Raw genomic sequence first — 11,431 nt, 5'->3', positions numbered from 1 at the left:
TCCTCTCCCTTACATATGCAAACTATCCACTCCAGGGCAGGTGCAGCTCTCACACCCATATTCAAACTTTAAAAGCCTGCCCCATGTCCTCATGAGGCATTGGGGGGACACACAGACATAAACCATAACAGATTGCTAACTGCAAACCTGTCTTCTAGGTCTGATATACTGTCCTCATACTCATTGATTCTGCTATGTTTACTTTCAATAGAATTTTAAATCCCTGGGATATCTGGTTTAATCTGTTTCTTGGATTCCATTTCATTTCTATTTGAACACTCAAAGTTTTTTTTTATCATTTTACTTAGGTATTCTATTTTTTAATATGTATCTACTCTAGATTCACTAACCATGTCCTTCATTATCCTCATCATCTCTTTAGTTGCTTGAGAAATTATTTCTAATTTGATTTTTTTCTGGAACTTCATTGTCTACTTTGTTACTTTTGTTCTTACCATTTCAGAGAGCTCAGGTTGGTAGTTTAAAAATTGTTTCTCTTCACTGACTCCTGAGTTTGCCTTGGTTGATCTTAAACTCTGGAGTTGCATCTTGCTTTCATGTATTTTCATTTTATATTTTTAAAGTTTATTTTCAGTATTGATGCTTGCAAATTGCTTATGGTAGGTAGCATTATTACTAGTGTCATGAACTCCTTGGGAAATTGCTGTTTTTCTGAGATGTCTTCCAGGTGTAGGTGGGCCTTGTTCTGTAAATCTGTTATATACTATCACCTCTTCAACTTATTGTGGATAATAAGTTGCTGTTTACTTGCTCTATCCACTGGTTCTTTGGTACTTGCTTATAGTATAGATTCTGACCCTCAGATAATCTCACTCTTGGCAAACAGTAAAGAACAACTATTTAGAACAAGTATATTACCTTGGTTAAAGTAATATAATCAGGAAAAACAGTAACAAGCACAGCCTAGAAAATGAGAAACTGATTACTACTAATATTCCACCTTTAACTGTAGGAATAAGATTTGTAGTTATGTAACAAAATCTAAAACAACCAGAAAATTATATATAGTAAATATCCTCTCAATAAAGTGATTTTGCCCTCAGGTGAGAAAGTTTAAGAGCAGTAAAATAGAAAGAGAAAAATAGAAAAAGAAAGAGATTAGAAGTAAGTCCAAAGAACAAAGGATGAGTATGCAAACTTTGGGAAGCTAGTCAAAAAAACAGGAGGGGAAGAAGGAAGGAAGAAACAGCAACAAGAACAGAAGAAAACAACAACAACAAAAAACTAAAAAGAATGTCCATACTCAAAACAAGAACAAAGAATCACAAAGTAAAGCAAAGGAAGGAAGAAAAACGTGTCCACTTCAGGATTTGTTTCTGCTGTCACTGATAGACAAAGGGGGCAGACAGAGCCCAGATCCATGCTGGTTGTCTCCAGCAATCTTACAGTGGAATTACAGCAGGGTCGTGTGTAATCCCACCATGCCTGCATTTTTAACTTCACTGAAGTTCAGCCTTATCTTAGTTTCTGGCTGTGAGGCTGGGACCTGACTTATTTAGTTCATAGCCCTCCAGGTACCTGTTACTGGCTTGAATTCAACTTTTGACACTGTCTCCCCTGGTTGTGCCCACCCTAATTCTAGGAGCCCTAGAATGGAATCAACTCATGGTTGTTCTGAGTTCCGGATTCAGTAGGCCCCTTTCCAAAATGGTGACTAGCCTTAGTTAACCTTAGACAAACCCTGGCTAAATCCATATCTCTGCTTATTCCAAATCTAAAATCTAACTTCATATAAAAAAAAAGACAGAATGAAGGGAAAAATATATATGTATATACAAAGATAGATGGGATAACTGTACTGCTGATGTCTATTGATTTTTGAAAGGAGCACTTAATGCTTAACTTTTTATCAGTTTTACGCACATATCTGGTAATCTTAACAACTAATTTGAAGACAACAGTATGCAATATAACAACCATTGTTGAATTCTTACCATCTTGTTTAGTGAAGCTCTGTATTGTTTCTAATATTATTTCATTACTTTTTATTCTCTTCAATTGTTTGATCAATCTCACAGTCTCGCATTTGGTAATCTGAGAAACTTCTCTGAAGATAACAATATGTAATATAGCAATCATTGTTAATTCCTATTGTCTTGCTTTGAAATTCTGTTTTATTGTTTTTTGTTGTTTTGTCATTGTCTTTATTGTTGTTATTTTGTTACTGTTTTTTTCTCTTTAAAATAAAAAAACAAAAAATAATGGTGACTGACCTATTGCCCTCTCCTGGAGATGCTTAAGCTGGAATCACTCACTAGCTGCTTCAGCCTATAGCACCCACTGCTCTGCTCCACTGATGTGTTTCTCCACAAAGGCCTCTAGAGTCAGCTATTGTCACTGTGTCACTGTAGGTTTGAACTGCCCATCTCACGACTTGAGTTGGGATTTAGGGAAAATGTATTCTTTTCAGTGCCCCTTTCTGTGTTGAGGTCCTTCTTTCTGCTCTCTCTGTGGGCCCCAGTTGTTGCTTCAGATCCTTTCTGGGCCCAGAAACCTACTTTCCTCCCTCTTCACGTCCTCATGTTGCTATATTCTGGCATTTGGACTTCTAATATTGGAGAGGTTGATTTGCCACTGCTCAGCACCCCATCTTCCTGAAAGTTTTCCAATTAAATTTTAAGTGCTGTTTAATTTTTCTTCTCTGATAACCAGGCATAGGGTTTTAAATTACCTTAAACAAGGTAATTTGAATTACACTTAAAAAAGGAAAAAAATCCAGCCAGGAATCTATAGCCCCAGGCAGGATTTAAACCAGGGTGGAAGCAAGATGGTTAAAACTGGTTTGAAAAATCCCTTTCACCCATTGGTTTGCCCTAAGAAAAGCCTTAGGCAATTTCTCTTAAACTGGTCAATTTTTTCTTTTCTATGTGGAGGAAAAACCACTATATCAGCTAAAATAATTCAAAAAGAAAAAAGGCTACTTTCTCTTGCTCTCTAAAATCAGAGGCTTAACTGATAAGATCAGGTATAAAAAAGGTAAGATGGCAGCAGTTTATATGAACCCACTCGTAGCCACATAGTTCCATACAGGCTCTAAACTTATTTATTGGTGCCACAAGCACCTAGGTTGGGGCACCCTGAATCTTAGCTTCTCACGTTTAATCCCTGCATCACCAAAACTCAAACCAAGAAATAAGCCATTTACAAAACTGGGATAAAAGGAGAGCAGGTTACTTTCCCCCAAAAAAGGATAGCAAAAAATACATAGAAGACAAGGCGTATCATAAGAAAGAAAAGAAAGCAAAAGGAAGGAAAAATGGTCTATTGCCGTTAGAAGAAAAACACAAGCTGTCTCACTCCACTCCCCAATTTTCTACAGCCAGAAAAGCAGTGAACAGTGCATTGTGCGTCAGATGAAGAATCCCAGAGTTCCCAGCATAGGGGAGAGAATGAGGGAAAAGAGAAGAAAAGCCTTCACAACATTTTAGAGAAAAAACAAAACATGTGCCCATCAGGGCCTTACCTGATGTCTCCTAAATCGTACACCAAATAATGTCACTGAATAGGTCCTTCTAAAAGTGACTTGTTAATTAAACATTACCAAGTTTTGTGGTGCTTGTGGCATTTTCTGGAGTTGGTTTCCAGGTTCTTCTCATTTCAAACCAAGAATCGAGCAAAGCATGGAGACAAAGTTTATTTGGCAAAGTAAAAGTGAAGAGAGAGGGAGAAACCAGCTCTGCAGAATGAGCTCAGCCTGAGTAAAATAGAAAAAAAGCAAGATAAAAGTCCACCCTGGAGGGCACAGAGTGAGCTATCCTGAAGAAAGCCATGGCATGGAGCTCTGTATCCTTTTATGCAGTCTGTATTCTGAGAAAACCTGGCAGAACTTCTACATATGGGTCCAAGAGGTGGTGCTGGGTTCCTATGCCTCTCTTCCTAGCCAGCCCAAGCCACTCCTTATCTCCTCAGTTGTACTAGTTTACATTCCCACTAACAATATAGCAAGGTTCTTTTTTTCCCACAGCCATTTAAGCCTCTGTAATTATTTGATTTCTTGGTGATAGCCATTCTTTCTAGATTAAGATGAAACCTCACTATTGTTTTAATTTGGATATCTCTAATAATCAGCAATGTTGAACATTTTGTTCATGTATTTGTGGACCATTTTTACTTCTTTCAAGAAGTGTCTATTCATTTCAGTTGTCCATTTTTATTGACCCTTTTTTTAAGGGGGACATAACTTTTTAAATATTCTTTATTTTCAAGAGAAAATTAAAAATAACAATAAAACAGTTAGTAGGACAGTAACATTAATTCAGTACATTGCTTATTGTTTTCTACATAATAATTATTGAGAGTACAAAATATAGGAATGAAATATTGTCCACATAATATTAACTCAGACCTTTCTTTTCAATGAACTAAGATAAACTATCTAAACTATCTCAGCTATCTTTGTGTGTGTGTGTGTGTGTGTGTGTGTGTGTATTTACTTCCTTACTTCCTTTCCTTTTTCCCCTCATAGTTTATATTTCTTTAAAGAGAAAAATAAAAATAAAAATAATAAAAGTTTCAGATGTGACTAATAGGAGAATAAAAATAATTAATACATTGAGCATTATTATCTTTATACAGTTACTAAGAGTACAAAATACAGGCATAAAATAATATCCAAACAATATTATCATAAAACTTTCTTTTCAGTGAACTAAAAGCAGCTACATGTATAGCTATCTTTACTATCTTGAATATATGCCCATTTCTCTTCCTTCCTTCCTTTCAACTTTCCTTCATTAGTTTCTCTTTTTTAAAACATTTCTTCACAATTCACAATATCAGCTGTACATTTTGGATCTTATTTACTTGTTCAGCTTCTCACAATAGTGAGACAATGTGATGTTTACACATATGGGCCTGATTTATTTCACTTATGAATATGATGATCTCAGGTTGCATCCATTTACCTGTAAAAGTCTCAAGTTTATCCTTCTTTATGGCTGAGTAACACTCCATTGTATTAAAAAAAATCACATCTTTTTATGTATACCTCAGTTCATGGGAATTTGAATTGATTCCAAGATTCAACTATAAAAAATCATGCTATTGTAAACATGGGTGCACATATATTACTGTGGCGTGATGTTTTTAATTCTTCAGAGAAGATATCAGAAGGGGAATAGCTAAGTTGAATGAGACCTACAATCCTCGGTTTTTAAGAAATCTCCACACTGATTTCCACAGTGGTTGCACCAATACTCCTACCAACAGTGCAGAAGTGTTCCTTTTTCTCCACAGTCTCTTCAGCATTTGTTATTGGTTGATTTATTGATCATAGCCATTCTTTCTTGAGTGAGATGGAATCTCATTGTTTTAATTTTCATCTCTCAAATGGGCAATGATATTGCACACTTCTTCATATAGTTATTTGCATTTGTATTTCTTCATCTGAGAAGTGCATATTCATCTCAGATGCCCATTATTGGATGGAGTTTTGAATTTGGGGGGCCTGCCTGAGTTTTTTCAATTCTTTATATGTTTTAGATATACATCCTTTGTCTGAGTGACAACTGGCCATAATTTTTGCCACTTTGTGGTATATCTTTTCAATCTGGTGGTGATTTCTTTTGTGGTGGAAAAGATTTTCATAGGATGAGATGTTTTTTGACTCTGTAGTATTTCTTGGGCCATCTGGATTTTGTTCAGAAAGACTCTGCCTACATCTATGTCTTTAAGATTTCTACTTATTTTCTCTTCCAGTAGATTTAGTGCTTCCGTTTTAATACTTAGATCTTTGATCCATATTGACTTTAGTTAAATGCATGGTGATAGGCATATGTCTAGTTTTAGTCTTTAGCATGTGGAAAGACAGTTTTTCTAGCTCCACTTATTAAAGAGACTATGTTTCTTTCACGGAACTTGTTTGGCTCCTTTGTAAAAAATAAGGTAGCTGAGTATGTTTCGTGTTGCTTCTACATATTCTATTTTTTTCCACTGGTCCCCTGTTCTGTTTTTTGCCAAACCATGTTGATTTTATCACAGTGATTTTGTAGTATAATTTCATTTCAAGGATTATGATGCCTCCTGCCCTGCCTTTATTACCCAGGATTGCTTTTGATATTCTAGGTCTCTTCTAGTTCCAAATGAATTTTGAAATGTTTTCTATCATTCTGTGTGATATACTAATAATATTTTGTTTGTGATTGCTTTAAATCTGTATAACAGTTTTGAGAATTTCACTGTTTTCACTATGTTGGATCTTCCTATCCATGAGCAGTGGATGTCTTTCTATTTTCTGATAGCCTCTTTAATCTCCTCTTTCAGAGTAATTTTCAATGTGCAAATCTTTTACTTCCTTTGTTAGATTGATTCCTAAGTATTTCTTTTTTTGGAAGCTATTGTAAGGGCTGTGGTTTCTCTAATTTTTTCTGTATGAGTTTGTTGCTTGTGTATAGGAATGCTATTGACTTTTTAGTGTTAACTTTTCTATGCTATGGAATTTGGTTATTAAACCTACAAGTCTTTTGGAGAGTTTTTGTGGTCTTCTATGTACAGTATATGTTATCTGCAAATAATGATATAATTTAACTTCTTTTCCTATGCTTATTCATTTTATTTCTTGCTCTTATCTAATTGCTCTGGCAAATGTTTTCAGAATTACATTGAATAGGAGTGGTGATAGTAGATATCCTTGTTTTGTTCCTGATTTTAGAGTGAAAGATTTCATTTTTTGACCAATTAGTATAATGTTGGCTGTTGGTTTGTCATAGATGGCTTTTGTTATATTGATGTAGATACCATCTATTCCAATTTTCTGTAGGGTTTTTATCATGAATAGACATCGGACTCTGTCAAATACTTTTCTTACATCTACCGAGGGAATCATGTGATTTTTGTCTTTGGTTATGTTAATATAGCATACTACAATTATTGATAAGTGTACATTGAACCATTCCTGTACCCCTGGGATGAATCCTACTTGGTCATGGTGTATAGTCTGCTTGATGATTTGCTGCATTCTGCATATTTTATTGTAGATTTTTGCATCTATGTTCATTAGGGAGATTGGGCTGAAGTTTTCTTTTTTGTTTGGGTTCTTGTCTAGTTTTGGAACTGGGGTAATATTTCCTTCTAGGAATGGTTTTGGAGTATTACTTCCTTTTTAATTTCCTTAAAAAGTTTCAGAATTAGTGGGATTAATTCTTCTCTAAATTTCTCATAGAATTCATTAGTGAATCTGTTGGGGGCTGGGCCTGGGCAGTTTTTTTTTGTTGTTTTTGGTAGGTTTTTAATTAATTTTCAATTTCATAAGCTAATATCCCATTATATAGAAATTTTATATTGCTTGGTTTAGTTTTGCCAGTTCTCTTGCATCTAGGAATCTGTTCATTTCTTCTGTTTTCTGTCTTATTAGAATGTATGTTATAGTAAGTATTGAAAAATCTGATGGCTTTTTGCAGCATCCATTGTGACATGTCCCTTTTTATTGCTAATTGCTTGTATTTGTGATTTTTTTCTTTCCTGTTTTTGATAAGGTTGGCAAATGGTTTATCAATTTTATTTATTCTTAAAAATTACCAACTGTTCTTTCCTTTTTTTTTTTTTTCTTTTGGTGCCAGGAATCAAATTCATGACCTCACAAAGACTGACTTTTTAATTCATTCTTTGCATTGTTTTCTTAGTCTCAATTGCATTAATTTCTGTTTTTCTCTTATAGTATCCTCCCTTTTATGAGTTTTGGGTTTGATTTGTATGAAGTATGAAATTCAACATCAAGTAATTTATTTGAGCTTATGCTGTTTTCCTCCTATAAGAGCTCATCATTAGAAATTTCCTCATAGGACTGCTTTCTCCGTGTCCCATAAGTTTTGGTATGCTGTATTGGCATTATCATTTAATTGTATATACTGATCAATTTTAATTTTAATTTCCTCTATTACCCATTGTTTATTTAGAAGGGTGCTGTTTAATTTCCATGTGTTTATGTAGTTTTTGAGATTTCAGGGCTGGAGATTTAGCTCAACAGCACAGCGCCTGCCTGTCAAGCTTGAGGTCATGAGTTTGATTCCCGGTACCAGAAAAACAAAACAAAACAAAAAAATTCCACCTGTTGAGATTTCTTTTGTTATTGATTTCCAGTTTAATTGTGCTATGGTAAGGTAGTATGCATGGGATTATTTAAATTTCTTTCCACTTATATAATCATGTTTTATGGGTTAATATGTGGTCTGCATTGGAAGATGTTGATTTTTGTCTAGTTGAGCTATCTTTTTGTGAGAGTGGTGTTTAGATCCCCCACTACAATTGTGTTAGTGCTTATTTGGTCTTTCATGTCTGTTAATTTTTTTATCTAATTTTGTGCGCCAGTGTTTGGTGCATATATATTTAGAATTGTTATCTCCTCTTCTTGGAGTTTTCCCTTAACAAGTATGTAGTGACTTTCTTTGTCTCTTATGATCAATTTTGGCTTAAAGTTTACGTTATCTGCAAATAGAACAGCTACCCTTCCTTTTTTCGGATTCCTGTGTCATGGAGATTATTTTTCTATCCTTTAGCTATTAGTCTAAGAATTTCTTTTTGTGTTAAATGTATTTCTTGAATGCAACATTATGTTGGCTCTTGTTTTTTGATTCATTCTGCCAGTCTGTTTATTTTAATTGCTGAGTTGAGACTATGTACATTGATTGTTATAACTGTTATATATTGGCTATTAGTTTAACGTTATTATTCAATTGTTTGTGCTTTGTCTTTCTCCTTTGTTTAATTGCTCGTCCTTCTGATGGCTTATTTATGTTGGTGTTCTTGTGTTGGTGGTCTTCATTATCTCTGTCTAATACACCCTCAGATCATTCTGTAGGGCTGGTTTGGTGGTCATAAATTTCTTCAATTATTCTTTTTCATGTAAGTGTCTTATGTTTCCATTGATTTTGAAAGATAGCTTTGTGGGGTACATCAATCTGGATTGAAGAGTGTTTTCTTTTAGGGCTTGAAATACCTAACTCTAATATCTCTTTGATTTGAGGGTTTGTGTTGGGAAGTCTGCTGTGATTCTGATGGGCTTTCTCATATAAGTGATTTGTTTTTTCCTCTATTTGCTTTTAATATTTTGTTCTTGTGTTGAATTTCTGGATTCTTGATTATTATATGCCTTGGTATACATTAATTTTGGTCATGGCTATTTGGAGTTCTATATGCTTCTTTTATTTTTATGTGAAATTGCTCATCCATATTTGGGAAGTTTTCTGCCACTATTTCTGCGGAGATTTTCTTTAATGTCTTTTGTGCTGTCTCCAGCTTTCTCATTGAGTCTAATCAATCTTATGTTCTTCTTCTTTATTTCATCTTGCAGCCGTTGGATTGAGTTTTTGTGTTCTGTTGTTATTTTCAAGATCTCTAGTCCCAATCATGTCTTCTGGAGCTGATATTCCATCTTCACTTTCATTCAATCTGTTGCATATACTTCCAATGGAGTTTTTAATCTCCTGGATTTCTGTTTGGATTTGTTTCATTGATTCCATTTTTTTTTTCTGTTTTGGGCACTCATGATTTCCATCATTTTCCTGAGTTCCATTTTTTTTATCTATTTAGTTTGGTTTCTTTCATTTTGATCATCATTTCTTTCTGCACCTTAGAAATTATTTTCTGTTTGTACTCTTCCAACTGGTTTTTTTCACTTTTGCTGCTATCACTTCAGAGAGTTCCAGTGGTTTAGTTCCAGTTTCCTCTATGTCTCTGTGCTCTGGACTTTCCCTGGGTGGGTTGGGCATTGGGGTTGCATTTTGTTTGTTTTCTTGTAATTTTCTACTATCTATTATTATTTTACTCTGTTTTCTGTGTTGCTGCTTGTAGATTTCATATATTAGGTGTTGAGGCTTTCCTAGGAAATGTCTGCTCTTGTCATTTTCTATTGTCTATTTTTATTTTACTCTGTTTTCTTGTTGCTCCTTGTAGATTTCATATATCAGGTGTTGAGGCTTTCCTAGGAGATGTCTGTTCCTCAGGATATCTTGTAGATATAGGTGGTTCTTGGTTTTGAAGTCTATCCCAAGAACCTACCTTCCCAATATATTGAGAGTGTGGAGTTGCTATCTATTTGCCTCAAGGTCTTTTCCTTTGGTACATGACTATGGTGATTGTTATGAGCCCTTACAATCACAGTTCTGTCATAGAGGGAATAAAAGCTGATTATAACAGGTAGGGCATCTTGCTTGAAGTAGTATAATCAGCAATAATATTAAACTCAAGCACAGGCTGGCTGGTGACAAACTGTGGTCATTATTAACCTCATATCTTTAGCCATAGAAGCAAGTTCTATAGTTACATAATATAACATAATCCAACTTAAACCAGAAACTTGTATATAATGATTTTTCACTTAATAGAGTGATTTTACCCTGATGTGTGGTTAAACTCGAGATGTACAATGTAAGAGGGATCAGGAGTAAGTTGAAGAGATGAATGATGTTAAATATATTTAGGGTAAGATTGGGGCCATATGATGTTTGTCCGAGTTTTGGGTAATTGTAGGACATCAGAGAGAGGGATTAGAAGAGAAAGCCTAGGAGCAGTGAAGTGAACCAGAAAGAGAAAAGCCACTGTTTACTCACATGCAAGAGTCATAACATCAGGTGAAATAACATAGAGGAAGAGAATGAGTAGAATAAAGCAAAAAGAAAGGTTAGAAATTTATTCATGCAAGAGAAAAGAGAAAAAAGAAAGACAACGAAACTAAGCTTCTACACCAAAACACACACACACACACACACACACACAAAGGAAAAAAACGGGACAAAACAGAAAAAGAAGACAAAAAAATAGTGACAGGCAGTATCCTGGGTCTTTTCTGGCTCTGATACTTTTTAGGATTGCTCTCTCTTGCTCTGTGAGAAATGCTGATCATAATTTGATTGAAATTCAATAAAATCTGTGCATTAGTTTTGGAAATATATACATTTTGACAATACTTCTCAACCCCTTTAATTATTTTTATTGTTTTCCTAATGGCCTTTTTAACTGGAGTAAAATGTTGTCCCTTTGTAATGTTGACTCACATTTCTCTGACAGCTGATGATATTGAGCACTTTTTTCATGTATTTATTGGTCATTTGCATTTTGTGAAGGGCCTATTCAGTTCATTTGCCCATTTTAATTCATCTTTCTTTGCTGTTGTTATGTTTCTGGATTTATTTTATGTTCTGAATGTTATCCTTTGATCAATAGTATGCAAATAATTTCTCTCATTTATAAAATATCACTTTATTGTGCTGATAGCTTCTTTTTCTATACAGAAGTTCTTGGGTTTGACATAGACCCATTTCACTAGTTTTGCATCCCTTTCCTGTGTATTTGATGTCAGTTTAAAAAAATTTTGTTGATAGCAATTTTATGCAATGTTTCTCCTAGTTTTCTTCTGGTAGTTTTATAGCTTTAGGTCTTCAATGTAAGTATATAACCAATTTTGTTTTAATTTTTG

The sequence above is a fragment of the Chinchilla lanigera genome, unplaced genomic scaffold (assembly GCF_000276665.1).
Source record: "Chinchilla lanigera isolate Chin_1 unplaced genomic scaffold, ChiLan1.0 scaffold00029, whole genome shotgun sequence".
In the NCBI taxonomy this organism is placed as follows: domain Eukaryota; kingdom Metazoa; phylum Chordata; class Mammalia; order Rodentia; family Chinchillidae; genus Chinchilla; species Chinchilla lanigera.
This window is presented reverse-complemented; position numbering follows the sequence as displayed.